This window comes from Chiloscyllium plagiosum, unplaced genomic scaffold (assembly GCF_037043375.1).
Source record: "Chiloscyllium plagiosum isolate Xiang-an unplaced genomic scaffold, Cpla_swu_hap1 HiC_scaffold_8, whole genome shotgun sequence".
Lineage (NCBI taxonomy): Eukaryota > Metazoa > Chordata > Chondrichthyes > Orectolobiformes > Hemiscylliidae > Chiloscyllium > Chiloscyllium plagiosum.
Window position 1 is genome coordinate 10,721,078 of NW_028270146.1, and position 16,949 is coordinate 10,738,026.

Consider the following 16,949-nt stretch of genomic DNA (forward strand, 5'->3'; position numbering starts at 1 on the left):
TCAGCAGGTCTGGCACCATTTGTAAGGAGAGAAAAGAACTGACGTTTTGAATCTACGGGTCAGTTAGACTCGCAATTTCAGCTCTTTTCTCTCCTTACAGATGCTGCCATACCTGCTGAGATTTTCCAGCATTTTCTCTTTTGCTTGCTTTCCAAATGTTCTGTCATCCAGTCTTTTACAGTAGACCAGCGTATTTCCCCACAACTGACGTTAGTCTAACTGGTCTATAATTCTCATTTCCTCCCTTACAATGAAATGTGGTGTTACATTTGCTGCCCTCCAATGTGTTGAAACTGCTCCAGAGTCTGCAGAATTTTTGAAAGGTGACCAGTGCATCCAGTATTTCCAGGACCACTTCCTCTAGTACTTCAGGATATGGATTATCAGCTTCTAGTCATTTGTTAGCCTTTAAATTCCCCATTAAATTCCCCAGTGCTATTTTCTTCTTAGTTCTGATTTTCTTCTGCCCAAAACACTTGCTTGGCTTCCTCTCCATTCTGGGAGGCTCTTTGTGTCTTCATTTGTGAAGACAAAGAAGAACTAAACACGTATTTTGGTTATTTGTTTCCCATTATAGCTTCCTCAGCTTCTGTCTGAAAGGGACCTACATCTGTCTTTCCTAATCTTTTTCTCTTCACTAATTGAAGCTTTTACTACAAGCTTCTATGTTCCTTGCAATTTCTCTCTCTCACTCTATTTTAACATAGAACATAGAACAGTACAGCACAGAACAGGCCCTTCAGCCCACGATGTTGTGCTGACCATTGATCCTCATGTAAGGTAAACCTAATGTACGAACCATCAAATTTCTGTGACCATATGCATGTCTAGCAGTCTCTTAAATATCCCCAATGACTTCGCTTCCGCAACTGCTGCTGGAAACTCATTCCATGCTCCCACAACACTCTGCGTAAAGAACCTGCCTTTGACATCCCCTCTATACTTTCTGCCAAATAGCTTAAAACATGACCCATCGTGTTAACAATTTCTGCCCTGGGAAAAAGTCGCTGGGTATCAACTCTATCTATGCCTCTCATTATCTTGTACACCTCAATTAGGTCCCCTCTCTTCCTCCTTTTTTCCAATGAGAAAACTCCGAGCTCAGTCAACCTCTCTTTGCAAGATAAGCCCTCCATTCCAGGCAGCATCTTGGTAAACCTCCTCTGAACCCTCTCCAAAGCATCCACATCTTTCCTGTAATAGGGTGACCAGAACTGGACACAGTATTCCAAGTGCGGTCTAACCAAAGTTTCATAGAGCTGCAACAAGATCTCACGTCTCTTAAACTCAATCCCCCTGTTAATGAAAGCCAAAACACCATATGCTTTCATAACAACCCTGTCCACCTGGTGGCAATTTTAAGGGATCTATGTACCTGCACACCAAGATCCTGCTGTTCCTCCACACTTTTACCCCTCTTTTTAGCAAACTATGTGGTCTCTTTTACTGAATTTTAAAAATGCTGTCAGTCCTCAGGCTTGCTGCTTTTTCTGGCAATTCTATGTCTCCTTTTCGTACCTAATACTATCCTGAATTTGTTTTGTAAGCCACAGTTGAGACATTTTCCCTTTTGTTTTTTCACCGGGCAGGCTTGAGAATATGAATGACCTACTCTTATTTGTTATGTTCTTCCTTGTGTCATCAAAAGCTGCCTTTGTCCAGCTGGCAAATGTGATAACTTGGCTCCAAAGCATGTTTTGCATGTTCTGAAGAAATAGCGTCAAGACTGCTCTTCTTTGGGATGAATAACTTTTTATTTTAATTTTCTTAGGCTGTTCCTGCTCAAAGAAACTCTGCCTTGGACTCAAACCAGCAAAGCATCAGTGTTCGAGGGTATGTTGATGGCAACTGACAATATATTAACTTTAGGCTTTAAATTCTGTTGTTGGCTTTTGAAATATTAGTTGGTCTGAAATGTGTACGTTGTTGAGTGGTGAATCACCCAAGACGACTATTCCAGTTACGAACTTGGGAATGTAAAAGATCAGAAGCAGAGGCAGCCTATTCAGCCCCTCTAGTCTGCTCTTCCATTGTCTGTGATTGTGGCTGATCTGATCATTCTCCGCTTCATTTTCCTGACATTCCCCCGTAACCTTTAAATCTCTTGATGATAATTAAAATGCGGTCTGTCTCAGTATTGAATGTACTCATTGACCCAACCTCAACAGCTGTCAGTATTTCATAAATTCACTACCTTCCTAGAAATTCCTCTTCTTTTCTGTCTAAATGGGCAACTCATTCTGACTCTATTCTCTGGTCCTAGACTTTCCCAGAAGGGGATATCAGCCTCTCTACATTTAGCCTGTCAAGTCCTCTAAGCATCTTAATAAATTTGAAAGAACTGCAGATGCTGTAAATCTGAAACAAAAACAGAAATGGCTGGAAAAGCTCAGCCTGCCTGGCAGCATCTGTGAAGAGAAATCAGAGTTAATATGATTTCAAATAAATGTACCTGTTGGAAAACCCCTTAGTATCCTACCTAATCTTTCTTCACAGCTGCTATTCTCAAGCTCTGGCAGCATTTTTGTTAATCTCCTTGCGTGCACTTTCCAGAGTCCTTACTGTAATCTGCCCAGAACTACACAGTTCATTTTATACCGTTCCAACATTATGTCCCTGCTTTTGTATTATGAAGGTGTTTTGCATTTAATTTTGCTTAGAGGACTTGAGTTTTGAAAGTTTGTGGTGACAGGAATCCAGTTGGCAAGTTTCATTGATAAACCTGGTGTGGTTTCTTTAAAAGTAGTCATGAAAGTTCACTATGATCAGAGGAAATCTTATTGAAAAAAAATCCAGTAGATCACATGACTGACTCCTTGCTTTGTTGTGGACCTCTATTGGGACTGTTTTGAAGAGTTTCTGTGTTAAAGTATTTTGTTTTATCAGGTTACCTGGAGGAAAGCTTACTAAGAACAAGCTGCCAACTGAACTCTCGTTCCTCTTGTCGAGGTCAGGGTGAAACTTATTTCTTTCTGTTCAAAGAATGATTGGAAAGAATGTGTTTCCTGAGCAATTTGTGTTTGCTAGACGTCAGAGGGTGTAAGATTTCTGATCTGACCACATCAGTCAGAACATCAGAGCAACAGACTCAGGAATGTCAGACTCTTTATCCATTAACCTTTTAAGGATAACCCATTGGCCAACGTTTTTTTTTCAGAAAGCCAAATTGCAGAGATTTTCTCCCTCCCCAGGAAAAGGGAAAATGTGCGCGTCTGTATGTGTGCGCGTTTCGGGAGATGTTTAAATGGATATGATTTGGGAGGTTATGTTGCAGCTGTACAGGACATTAGAGAGGCCACTTTCTGAATACTGCATGCAGTTCTGGTCTCCCTGCTATAGAAAAGATGTTGTGAAATGTGAAAGGGTGCAGAAAAGGTTTTGAGGATATTGCCAGGGTTGGAGGATTTGGTCTAAGGAGAGAGGCTGAATAGACTGGGGCGATTTTCCCTGGAGTGTTGGATGGTGGGGGGTGACCTTATAGATGTTCATAAAGTCATGAGGGGCATGGATAGGTAAGTAGTCAAGGTCTTTTCCCCAGGTTGGGAGTCCAAAGCCAGAGGGCATAGGTTAAAGGTGAGGGGAAAGAGTTAAAAGGGACCTGGGAGGCAACTTGTTCATGCAGAGTGGTGCATGTGTGGAATGAGTACCAGCAAAAGTAGTGGAGACTGGTACAATTACAATACTTAAAAGGCACCTGGATTGATACATGAATAGGAAGGGTTTACAGAGATATGGTGGCAAATGGGACGAGATTAATTCGGATATCTGGTCAGCATAGACGAGTTGGACTGAAGGGTCTATTTCTGTGCTGTACATTTCTGACTGTGTTTATACTTTTACATTACCGACTGGTTAACATACACAATCATTGTTAGTTAAGGAAAATTATTGAATAATAAGCTATTAATTGTGTTATCAAGAAATCTGGTTGATAGATCCTGGTTACCAGATTTTTTTTTTTGTTTAAAACTTGTTCTATAGTTCTGTACTTAATTTGTCACTTTATATTGTGTAGAATTGTATTGTGTTGAACATAGGAAAGAAACATGCAAAAGGTAGGCCATTCTGCCCCTTTGCCATTCAGTAACATTGTGACTGATCAGTTTGTTTCAAATTCCATATTCCGATTTTCCTCCATTAACCTATCCAAACGTATGAAGTGGGAGCTGTGGACCTGAAGTGACAGTGCCCTCCTCCAACCTCAGTCATAACAATATCCTATACCTTGTTCAATAAAGGAAACCATTCCATATGCTTTCTATATCACCTTATTCACATATCCTGCAGACATCGGTAACTTGTGACTAGGCACTCCATTCATTTTCTCTACACCTTTCGGCATCGTCCTGATTTATTGTCTTCCCTTACTTTTAAGCCCTTCAAATGCTTTACTTTTTGCCCATTCATCCAAGCCATTGCCATCACTCCAGAGACAATAGCTATCCTCTTTGTTATAAACTGTATAGCCAGTTTTTGTGTCCTCTTCAAATTCCCCAGTGAAAATGACACATTTAAGTCCATATTATTAATAAATATGCCAACAGCAAGGGCCCTTATACCAAGCTCTGTGGAACATCACCCATTATCCATTTCCCTTTGTTTCCTGTTGCTAAATTACAGGATTCCACGTTTCTGATCACTGTCCGATGTGGGACCTTGTCAAATACCTTGCTAAGATCCACATAGACAACGTATGTTGCATTAGCCTGCAAGTCCTCCTGTACTTGCTCAAAATATTCAATTAAGTTACTAAGACAGAACTCTTCCCTTAAGAAAAATCTTGTTGATGATCCCTGGTCCCTTTGTCTTTCTAAGTGACAGTTTATCTTATCTCTCCAGATTTGACTCCAATAATCTGCCCTTCACTGAAGTCTGACGGACCAGCCATAAGCCTTTCACCCTTTTGAAATGATGGTAGACATTTGAAGACCTTTTGATTCTGTGATATCTTGCCTATATCTAATGAAGATCAGAGAATTATCCTCTGAGTATTCACTATTAATCTCTACCTACTATTAATCCTCCCTAGCTTCCTTTAACGTCCAGGGATAAATTCCATCTAGCCCTGGCTGTAGAACCCAATATTTCGCACACTCTTTTAACTAGAATGTCTGCATCATATCTCTCCTTGGTGAAGACAGGAACAAAATATTCATTTACCTACATTGTGTCATAACACGTTATCTTTTGCATTTCTTTTAAAAAGTCCTTCCATTTTCTTAGTCATCCCATTTCTCTTAATGTACTGCTAAAATGTGTTTGGAGTTTCCTTGATTTTACCTGATTTTGTTTTCATATCCTTTTGCTTTTCCAGTTTCTTTTCTCTACTCCCCTTTTTAGTTTCTATACTCTCCTTTTTCTACAGGATTAAGCCTTGACTGTTTTAAGCTTCTGTTTTATCCTGTTGTATGTGCTTCTGGATTACAAAGAGGCAATAGGTTTGGTAGTACCACTCTTTCTCTTTGTAGGAATGTGTCTACACTGCCTGTTGAACCTCACTTTGAAAGTCTGCCATTGATTGTCAACAATTTGCCATCCAGTAGGTCTACCCAATCCACTTTTGGTCACCTCTCTGCTTTGTTTTAAAAAAAATCTTCTCCCATCTCGATCTGTTATGTTTGTTCTTTTCCATAATAATGTTAAGTTTAATTGAATTGTGGTCTGAAATGATCCTCCACTTCAACTTCTCCAACTTCACCTTCTTAAGACTGTTTAGGATTATGTCCCCTCCCATTGGGCTTGTTACGTGCTGGGTGAAAAGTTCCCTTGCATGCCGTTAAAAAGTTTTGTGGCCTCTGTGCACTTTCCATTGTCTGTATCCCACGTGATATTCTACAAATTCGTGCTGGCTCTCCTTAATAAACTCAAACCTCTAAATGTACCTATTGAAATTCACCCAATTACTCATAAATCCTTGCATACTGTTGATGTTAAGCTGACCAACCTGTAATTGTTATTAATGTCCTTGCACACTTTCTTGAATAATGGTGTCTCGTTTATCACAATCTAATCCTCTGACATCTTTGCTCTGTCTGGGGAAAGGTGAAAGATTATGGCCAGCACTCTTGCTATCTTCATTCCAGCTTAAATTAATAACTTGTGATGTGCACCACCTGGACCACTACCCACTCTAGTGTAGTGAGGCTTTCCAGTGCAACTTTTCTTCGTAAAAACATCGTACTGTGGATGCTGGAAATCTGAAGTAAAAACAAACATGCTAGAGAAACTCAGCAGGGTTGGCAGAATCTGTGATGAGAGAAGCTAAGTTAATGTTTGGAGTCTCATATGGCTTTTCTTTCAGAACTCTAGATCCTTCTTTTGAACTGATGTCAGACTCAAACCAACTCTGCTTGTCTCCACAGATGCTGTAGGTGTGCTGAATTTCTTCAGTATTTTAGACTTTTATTATACTTTTTCCTTTTGTTGTACTCTCCCTTTGGGCATGTCAGCTCTTGAAAACATATGGTTAGATGTGAAGTTCTGGAAACTGGTCGTGTGGTGTGCAGGAAGAAAGTTTCCCCATGTCTTGTAACTACTATTTTTTTGAAGTGAAACCTTTAAACAATTTTACATTTTTTGTAGCCCCTGCAGGTGACAAAAACATATTTTGGAAAACTCAAAATTGTTTGGTTTACTTAGTATATGATTTTGTAGCATGCGTTATTTATCATTCACTTTTAGTTTTCCTTTACCACCTCCTAATCTTATATTTTCTCTTCCCCATCAAATCAGGAATTGAAGCTGAAGCAATGATGTGATTACGTCAAGGTTACAGATCTCACAATGCTTACATTTAATACAAACAGGACAAATGTAGACATCTTTGAAACTGTAAGTCATTGGTAAAATATCAAAAGTTTTAAAAGAACATAATTTAACACCTCATTATTCAGCTTATTTAATACAGTGCTTTCTTGTTATGAGCCTAGTTCACCATGCTGCTAAAAATTGGGCAGTTATCATAAACTCTTGCGTATAACTGGAGGATCTCCTGACAAGAGAGCCTAAGTAAATAGTTCACCAAGAGCAGATTCAAGGTTTGAAATAGCACCAAAACAGTTTGGTAAACTAACCAAACATATATTAAGCTTTGTTCAGATTGCGGAAGAATGGCAAGTGGGCTGCGCTTTGACATTGAGAATCTTTATCAAAATAGAAAATAGGAGCAGGAATGGCCATACTGCTCTTTGAACCTCTTCGCTATTAAGTATGGTCATGGCTGATCATCCAACTCAATACCCTGTTCCTGCTTTCTCTTCACACCCTTTAATCATCTAACTGCTTGAAAACATTCTGTGTTTTGGCCTCGATCACTTTCTGTGGCAGAGAATTCCACAGGCTCCCCACTGTCTAAATGCAGAAATTTCTCATCTTGGTCCTAAATGCCCTATCCTGTATTCATACCTTGCGATCTGTTTCTGTACTCCACATCATCAGGAGCATCCTTCTTGCATTTACCCTGTCTAGTATCATTATAATTTTATAAGCTTCTTTGAGATTCTTCCCCTGTCTCATTCTTATAAACATTCCCATCCAACACAGTCTCTCTTCCTATGTCAGTCTGTCATCTCAAGAGTCAGTCTCGTAAACCTTTGCACTTCCTCCGTAACCAGGATATCCTTTCTCAGAGATCCAAACCGCATACAATTCTCCAGGTGCGGTCCCACCAAGATCCAGTACAATTGCAGTAAGAAATCCTAGCTCCTATACTCTAATTCTCTTGCTATAAAGGCCAACATTCCATTTGCTGCCTTCATCGACTATTGCACCTGCATGCTTGCTTTTAGCAACTGGTGGACAAGGACACCCAGGTCTCACAGCAGCTCCCCTTTTCCCAGTCTTATTACCATTCAGAAAATATGCCTTTCTGTTTTTGTTCCAAAATAGCCTCCATTTATTCACTTTATACTTTCTCTCTTGTGCATTTGCCCACTCTCACCAATTGTCCAACTTGCACCGAAGGATCTGTGGATCCTCCTCACAGTTCACTTTCTCACCCAGCTTTGTGATCTGCAAACTTGAAGGTATTCCATTTAATTTCCTCCAAATCATTAATCTATATTGTGACAGCTGTGGTCCAAGCAGTAGTCTCTTTGGTACTCCATAATCACTAACTGCCAGTTGGAAAGAGATCCTTTTATTCTGTCTGCCAATCTGTTCTTTATCATGTTATGCCCATCTCCCAATCTTATGTGCTTTAATTTTACATGCTAATCTCTTATGACGTGCTTCATCAAAAGCCTTCTAAAACACCAAATACACCACATTCGCTGATTTGCCCTTATCAGCTCTACTAGTTAGACCCTCCAAATTCGAAGAGATTTGTGAAGCATGATTTTCTCTTCCATAAATCCATGCCAATTCTGCTCGATCCTGTCACTTTGTTGGGAGCTGATCTGTTGATTCACAGAAGAAATGAAATGGGAGTCTGTTACACAGATAAGGGAGCTAGAATTGTTATAATAATGACAGGAAGTGCTTACAATCTGAATTAAATGAAGTCTTAATTATGCTAAGTTATAGTCCATTTTTAGAGACTGGATTTCAGATTATTTTTAAGACTTTTTAAAAAAAAAAGTCAGATTCTTCCTCTGGATCAGTGACCTAATACAGTGCATATTAGAGAGCAGGTGACTAAGCCCCTGGAGTGTTGATGGAAAGTTGTTAACCACATGATGGGTTATGGCAGCTAAAGGAAATGGAGGCTTTTTTTTCAGTTCAATATAATGAACAATTATGTTTTAGCTTAGAAAACCCAGCAATCAACAGTTTTTATTGCAGTTCAGGGAGACCTAACTGAGGTTAAAACTAAATCTGGTTTCTCTCCAAGAATTTTTTTTTTTTGTAAGGCAGTTCTGAGGTAGCCGTTTGCCCAGGAGTAAAGTCTAGTTTGTGAAAACTTCCAGACTGGGAATATTGGTTAGAAATCTTCAGATTAATATAGGTTGGGAAGGCCTTAGCCCTGATCTATGAATATCGTGTCAGACAATTCTGCAATTTATAGGAAACAAACTTGTGAAAGGTTTGATATCAGTAGTTTGGATTGAGGTGTGTTATAGAATAGTATTGAGAAACCGGTTGGAACCTTGTTTTGCTGTGTTTTAAGATCTTTCTGACTGTATTTTATATTTAAATAACTTGTTTATTTTATTGGTGTAATAAACCTCTGCACTGTTGTTGATGGAACTCTATAGCTTTGTGTGACTGTTTCAGTGCCTAACTGCCACATTAATTAAAAAGTATACATGATCTTCCAAGATTGATTTTGTTCTGGGATCTGAATTGTCTGGTGGTACCATTAGCCGAGATCCTAATATGTGTAACTCTTGACTAGGATTTGAAGTAATGGAATTTAAGAGGAATCTATGTCTCTTACTAGTATTACTGATATTCTGGACATTACCTATGAGTGTTGTGAAGCAGTTTATTGCATTGATTCGGTTTTTAACATGTATTTGACTGTTACTAAGAATTTTCTGAGTATGGAACCCAGACCTGAGTGTTATCACTTGAAGATAAAGTAAAATGAGGAAATGGAAACCACTCAAATATCAGAAGTGAGGAAAGTGTCCATCTGGTAGTTCATTTCATTATTGTAATGAAATATTTAGAGGCTTACACATTCCAGTGACAGGTCACTGGGATAGAAAAATGAAAACACTATTTTTCTTGCCCAAAATTACATTTAAAAGATGACTGTTTTTGTATTTATGCCATACATACCAGTTAGTATCATACCTATCAATCGATGAAAAACGTGCTTTAATCCCAACACCAGCTTTCAAAGAACTGTTTATCAGAATCTAAATAAATTCTTGAGGAACTCCACTAAAGCAAGGAATGGGCGTTTTTTTTTACAATTTATAGATGTTTGAACAAGGTTTCCTAATACAGTGCCATTAAGAAAAATGGCTGTGACAATGGTAGTGGATAAGTTATTTCCATTTTCTTTTACAATGTATGAATTGCCCAAAGAAATGCAGTCAGATCAAGGTTCAAATTTTGTGTCATAAATATTCAGAGCACTGGAGGCCTGTGACCAGCAGTGTTTCACAGGTTTTGGTACTGGGTTTTGTTTTGCCATTTATAGAAGTGATTTGGATGAAAGCATAGGAAGCATGGTTGGTAAGTTTGCAAATGACAAAATTGGTGGTATAATGGACAGAGAAAAAGGTTATCTAAGGTTACAAAGAGATCTTGATCAATTTGGTCAATGGGCTGAGGAATGGCAGATGGAGTTTAATTTGAATAAATGTGAGGTATTGCATTTTGGTTATACAAAAAGGACATGCCATATAATGGTAGGGCTCTGGGTAGTGTTGTACACCTAGGCCTCCTGGAGTAGTATGCACTTCTGGTTGTCCTATTATAGGAAAGCTAATATTAAGCTGGAGAGGGTTCAGAAGAGATTTACCAGGATGTTGCCAGGAATGGAAGAATTGAGTTATAAGGAGGGGCTTGATAGGCTAGCACTTGTTTCACTGGAGCGTAGGAGGTTGAGGGGTGACTTAGAGGTCTATAAAATCATGAGGGGCATAAATCAGGTGAATGAAAAGGGCCTCTTCCCTGTAGTGGAGGAGCTTAAAAAGGACGAGTCACTACTATTTCTCTGTGGTTGTGGTATGTGGAATGAACTGCCAGAGGAAGTGGTGGATGCAGATACAGTTACAACGCTTAAAAGGCATTTGCATAAGTACATGAGTAGGAAAGATTTGGAGGGATATGGGCTAAGCGCAGGCAGATGGGACTAGTTTACTTTGGGAACATGGATAGTGTGGACTGGTTGGACCAAAGGGTCTGTTTCCGTGCTGTATGACTCGAAATGATACATCTTATCACCTATATCATCTGCTTATCAATAATCTCAGGTGGTTTTTAGAAAGATGAAATAAAACGAAACTTCATTGACCATAAGACCACAATTAGAGTTTTAGTCATGAATATACTTATAATAATTCCCTGATTACTGTTTGCTATTAGGGATGCTCCTAATGAATACACAGGATTCAGTCCTTTTGAAGAGATATATTGCCCGAGGGTGAAAGAACTACTTAAATTAGTCATGGAGTTAGACAGCATGGAAACAGCCCTTCAGTCCAACTCTTACATACCGACCAAATATCCGAGACAAATCCAGTCCCATTTGGCCCATATCCTTCTAAACCCTTCCTATTCATATACTCATCCAGATGCCTTTCAAATGTTGTAATTATACCAGCCTCCTCCACTTCCTCTGGCAGTTCATTCCATACACACACCACCCTCTGCGTGAAAAAGTTGCCCTTTAGGAAATAGGAATTAGTAAGAAAACGATGCTGTGGAAATTAATCAGTTCAACGCTGACAAATCATCAGGGCCTGATAATCCTATCTCCCAGAGAACTAAAGGAAGTAGCCCTGGAAATATTAGATACGTTGGCGGTCATCTTTCAAATTTCTATAGTACTGGAGTAATTCCTACACATCGAAGGGTGGCAAATGTAACCCAACTATTTTTTTAAAATGTTAAATTTTAACAGACCAATTAGCTAAATATTAGCAACGAGGGAAATGCTAAAGTCTATCTTTAGAAAAAGGGCATGGTGATACATTTGGAAAGCATCAGTAGGATTGGACAAAACCAGCATGCATTTATTAAAGGAAAATTGTGCTTAACTCTTGGGAGTATTTCAAATGCACACTTCACATCTACCTTCACTCAAGGAGGATGTAAGTGCAAAATTTAGGGAGAGGGGCAAAGAGCTATTTGAGCAGGTTGACATAGGCAATTGAGGAGGTGTTGGAGGTTTTTGGCAGGCTTTCAAATGGGCAGATTCCTGTGTCTGGATGAGCTGTATCCTGGCTGGTGTGGGTGATGAGGGAGTAAATTACAGGGGCTTAACCCAAATTTTAATTCAGCTCACAGGGGAGGTGCCAGAGTACTGGAGGACAACTAATGTGGTTCCACTTTTTCAGGAAGGGTGTTAGGGATAAAGAAGGGAATTACAGGTCATTGAGTCTTGTAGGGAAAATATTGGAGAAGCTTCTGAAGAAGAGAATTAATCTCTACTTCGAGAGGCAAGGTTTGATCAGCATGGCTTTGTCAGAGGGAGGTGAAGCCTAACACACTGAATTTTTTTCAGGAAATAATCAAGTCTGTAAAGGAAGTTTGTGCTATTGATGTAGTTTATATAGATTTCAGCAAAGCCTTTGATAAGGTTCCATATGGGAAACTGATAAAAGATAAAAGCTTGTGCTATCCAGGGTAAATTGGTATGATGGATTCAAAATTCACTTAGTGGCAGGAGACAGAGGATGGTGGTAAAAGGCTGTTTGAGAGTCTGGAGGCCACTGTCCAGTTGTATCTCACAAGGATCAGTGCTGGGTCCCTTATTCTTCTTAACATAAGTACATGATGTATATAAGAGTATTGGAGAGATGTGACTAGGAAGTGATAATGAAGTTTGCAGATGATGCAAAGATTGTCTGGCTGCTTAATAGTCAGGAAGAATGTCTTGGGTTACAAGAAGGCATAGATTGGTTGGTCTGATAGGCAGATCTGTGGCAGTTGAACCCTGATAAGGATAAGGTGATTCAGTTCGGAAGAAGTAACAACATTGCTGGAATAAGCAATGAATGACAGGACCCTAGGAAGCTCAGATGTACTGGGGGTTCTTGAGCTGCTTGTCAACAGATCCCTGAAGACAGCAGGTAGGTTTAAGGTACAAAAGCAGAAATTGCTGGAAAATCTCATCAGAACTCTCAGCATCTGTGGCGAGCAGGCAGAGGTCACGTTAATCAAGTCCAGTGACCCTCCTTCGGAACCTTTGGGCCACTGGACTCAAAAGGGGGGGGCATAGTTTAAGGAGAAAGGAAGGAGGTTCTGAGGAAAGGAATGTCACCCAAAAGGTGATGGGATCTCGAATGCACTTCCTGGGAAAGTGCATGAAGCCCTTTTATAGGGCTGAGCCCTCATTCAATGTGTTGTAGTATGGGACTAGTTTGGATAGGTCAGCACAGACTCAAAGTGGCAGAAGGGCCTCTTCTGAGCTGTATGACTCTGACTCTATTGTTTGATTTCATCTTTCACTAATCCACCATCTTTTTCCGTTTTGTCTGTCATTGAAATGAGTATCTCGCCTTGTGCCATTCGCTTGCCTTTTCCTTGTAATTCTTCACATTGTTCCTTTTCAAATGACTGTCTTATTCCTTAATTAATTCCTTTTATGGATTGACCCTGCCCCCCCCCCCCCCCCCCCCCCAGCAAAAACACTACATCTGTGTTTCAGGCTCTCATCCCATGCTACATCAAAAAGTTTTTCCTTGTCTCTTCCAAATTTGTATTGCACCTGTGGACTTATGATCTCAATCCTTTCATGAGGGGGATTGTTTTCTCCCTATTTCGTCTGTCCCGATTTTGAATATTTCAGTCAGATCTTCTCTCAGCCATCCCTGAGAAGAATAGTTCCAGCCTCTCCAATCTATCTTAACTAAAATTCTTCATTCCTGGAATCAGTCTTGTAAAACACTGCTCTGTGAAGAAGGGTCACTGCTTCAGACGCTTCCTAAAGTGCAGGATCAGAACTGGCCAAACTACTCCAGCTGAGGCTGAATTAGTGTCTTTTCATAATTTTAACAAAAGCTCCTTGCTCTTGTGCTGTGCCACTATTAATAAAGCCTAGGATACTTTGTACTTTATTAATTGCTCTCAATATATTTTGCCATCTTTTTAATGGCTTATGCACCAAAATCATTCCTCTTCTGTATTCCCTTTAGAGTTGCACCATTTATTTTATATTGTCTGTCTGTTCTTCTATTAAAATGTATAACTTCACATTTCTCCACATTGAACTTAGATTAGATGTTTATATTCCCTACAGTGTGGAAACAGGCCCTTCAGCTCAACAAATCCACACCGACCCTCCGAAGAGTAACCCACCCAAACCCATTTCCCTCTGACTAATGCACCTAACACTGGGTTATTTAACATGGCCAATTCACCTGACCTGTACATCTTTGGACTGTGGGAGGAAACCCATGCAGACACAGGGAGAATGTGCAAACTCCACACAGACAGTTGCCCAAGGCTGGAATTGAACCTGGGGACCCTGGTGCTGAGAGGTGCAGTGCTAACCACTGAGCTACTGTGCTGCCCCTGATCTGGCATAAATCTGCCCACTCCACCAACTAGTCCATACTGTTCTGAAGTTTCACATCATCCTCCTTTCCAAATAAAATACTAGTAATAAAAATACCAGTGCTGATAAATCCGACTAAAACTACAGAGTCTACGACTCCTGTTTTTTTTTTAAGGTGGGTCAAAACAAGGACTGCAGATGCTGGAAACCAGATTCTAGATTAGCTTTTGCCCGAAATGTCGATTTTCCTGCTCCTTGGATGCTGCCTGAACTGCTGTGCTTTTCCAGCACCACTCTAATCTAGAACCTGTTTTTTTAAGTCAATAGTTTGGACATCTTGCTCCTTCTTGGCTATTGCGTCCAGTGGTGGGACTTGAGCATGGACCTCTAGCCCAGAAGTGGGGAGACTACCATTGCGCCACAAAGCTTGAAATGATACTGTTGCAGGTCCACAAGTACCATTGCAGGTGATGTTTAAATGTCAGCACTGAGAGACTTGGATCGATGAACAGTAATTAGCGCCAACTCAACAAGTATTTTCACCTAATTGACAGATAACTGGTACTACCAGATTAACCCTCTGTCAAATAAAGTGATCTAACTTTCTTGACGATTTAGGTTTATGTAACAATCTGACTCGATCACTATTTAATTTTAAAAAGGCTTCTTATGCAAAAAGAAGCCAAATTTTTAGTACATTGGATCTGGGCCCACTGGGTTGACCAGCATTTATTGTCTGTCCCTAACTGCCCAGAGGACAGTTAAGGATCCAACCAGATTGCTGTGGGTCTGGAGTCTCACATAAGAATGGCAGCCCTCCTTCCTCCAAATAACACCAGTGAGCCAGATGAAGTTTTAGAGCAGTGGTAATATTGCTGTTAGTCCAGCTTTCATTAGAGATTTTTATTGAATTCCAATTTCACCATCTACCATGGTGGGATTCGATATCATGTGCAGAGAACATTAGCTGAGAGTCTGGATTATTTGTCTAGTGACGTTACTACTACACCACTGCTTTCCCATTTTTGTTGACGCTGCATTAATATTTTTCTTTTTAAATTCTTTTCATTATTCCAATAATCTGGTTATCAAAACCAGATTAGAATAGTTTAGATGGATTCTAAAATTCAAGTTTTAGGATTTTTGTAATGAATGGACACCTTAAATTAAGTAATCCTAACTAGGAATGTATTTGCTATCAGTCCAAACCTTAAACACAATTCATATCTGTCTCAGAACACGCATGAATCTTGGTGTGAGAAAATTTTGATTTTTAAGTTGATATGAAACCTTTTTCTTACATAATGAACTTTTGTTCTAAAGATCCAGGAAGGATCAAATTAGTTGCATGATGAAAATTAAACCGTAAAGCCAAGTCCTAATGAAGGATTAAACCCAAACAACAGCCTCTTATTTACTGTTTTGTAGATGTAATCACAGCTTCAGCTTTTTTTACATGAGATGTGGCCATTGCTGGAATTTGTTGCTCTAATTGCTTTTAAACTGAATGGTTTGCTAAGCCATTTTTAGAGGGCAGTTAAGAGTCAAAAGCATTGCTTCTGGTTTGGAGTGACATGAACCTTCCTGAATAAAAGTTCATTATGGAAGAAAAGGATTAATATCAATGTTTTTTCTCTTAAATATCAACATTTTCTCACTTGCCTCAAGATTCATGTGTTCTATGATAGATATAAATCGTGATACTGTTTTGGATTGAATATCAAATACTTTCCTAGATAGGATTATTTCATTCAAGTTTTCCATTCATTCCAAAAGTGCTGTTGAAGCTCGAATACTAGACCACAGATTGTGCATTTAACTCTCTAAATGACATTAAGCGAATCAAAAAAATGATAACTTTGAGGTATTTTCCCCCAGTATGTTATTAAGACATTGAGTCACAAGTGAAATCCCATATGACTAACTTGTAGTTGCCATTACTGAAACTAGATTTGTGTTCCAGATTCAACCATTTTTCATGAAGCCAAACACCTAGAAGTTAATCTGGGCCTCTTACAATTTGAGAGGATTGATTAAAGTACCAAAGGTGTTTAACATAACTGATTAAAGGTACAGTAGAAATAAGGGCTTTTTGACTGGCGTCAGATTAAAGTGTGACTTGTTGGAGATGACACTACATTAGTTTATGGTTAGTACAATAAAGATATATCATTTGCATTGATGACTGAGATTTCAATGAATTCACACATTTCATTTAGAAAAGTTAGTTTGCATGCAGTGTGTTTAGAATTTGGACTGCATAGGTCTAAACCTGGGGACAGTGGTGATTTCAACATAAATATGCGGATTGTTCTCTAAATCATTTAATTTGTTATTGGTTACTTGCAAAAATGCCAAGGTAGTTTCAGTTTAGTAAATACATTTACTCGTTCCACAAAACTTAACTTTAAAACAGCACCTGCTGTGGAGCTTTATAAAATGGATTCCTGAACATCTAGTTATAACCTTTAATGAGTTTAGTTAGGTCCTTGCCTATGATGGAATAATCGTATGGAATCATACAGTAGAGAAGAGGTCCTTCAGCCCATTGAGTCTGTACTGCCTACAATAGTCCCACTTTTCCACACTTATAACATGGCTCACTGCCTCTATTTCTGATGAAGGGCTTTTGCCCGAAACATTGATTTTCCTACTCCTTAGATGTTGCCTGACCTGTGCTTTTCCAGCACCACTCTGATCTAAACTCTGGTTTCCAACATCTGCAGTCCTCACTTTTGCCTAGTTGATTTTAACCTTACTGTGAATCCTCTTGCAAGGATGCCTACCTTGAAGAAGTTCTCCCCCTCGATCCACAAGAATCTGAGTCGCTCTC

General features: G+C 39.4%; 1 protein-coding gene across 2 annotated transcripts in view; it reads left to right on the forward strand.

Moving 5' to 3' along the window:
• Positions 1-16,949, forward strand: part of dicer1 (dicer 1, ribonuclease type III) — a 186,111-nt gene that overhangs the window by 56,528 nt on the left and 112,634 nt on the right. The window contains exons 2-3 of one of the 2 annotated variants that reach the window (XM_043696915.2): positions 1,772-1,833; positions 6,733-6,831. The gene's annotated coding sequence lies outside the window, so the exon portion shown is untranslated. The remainder of the gene's footprint in view (positions 1-1,771; positions 1,834-6,732; positions 6,832-16,949) is intronic. The other variant, XM_087989583.1, reaches the window with a different exon arrangement.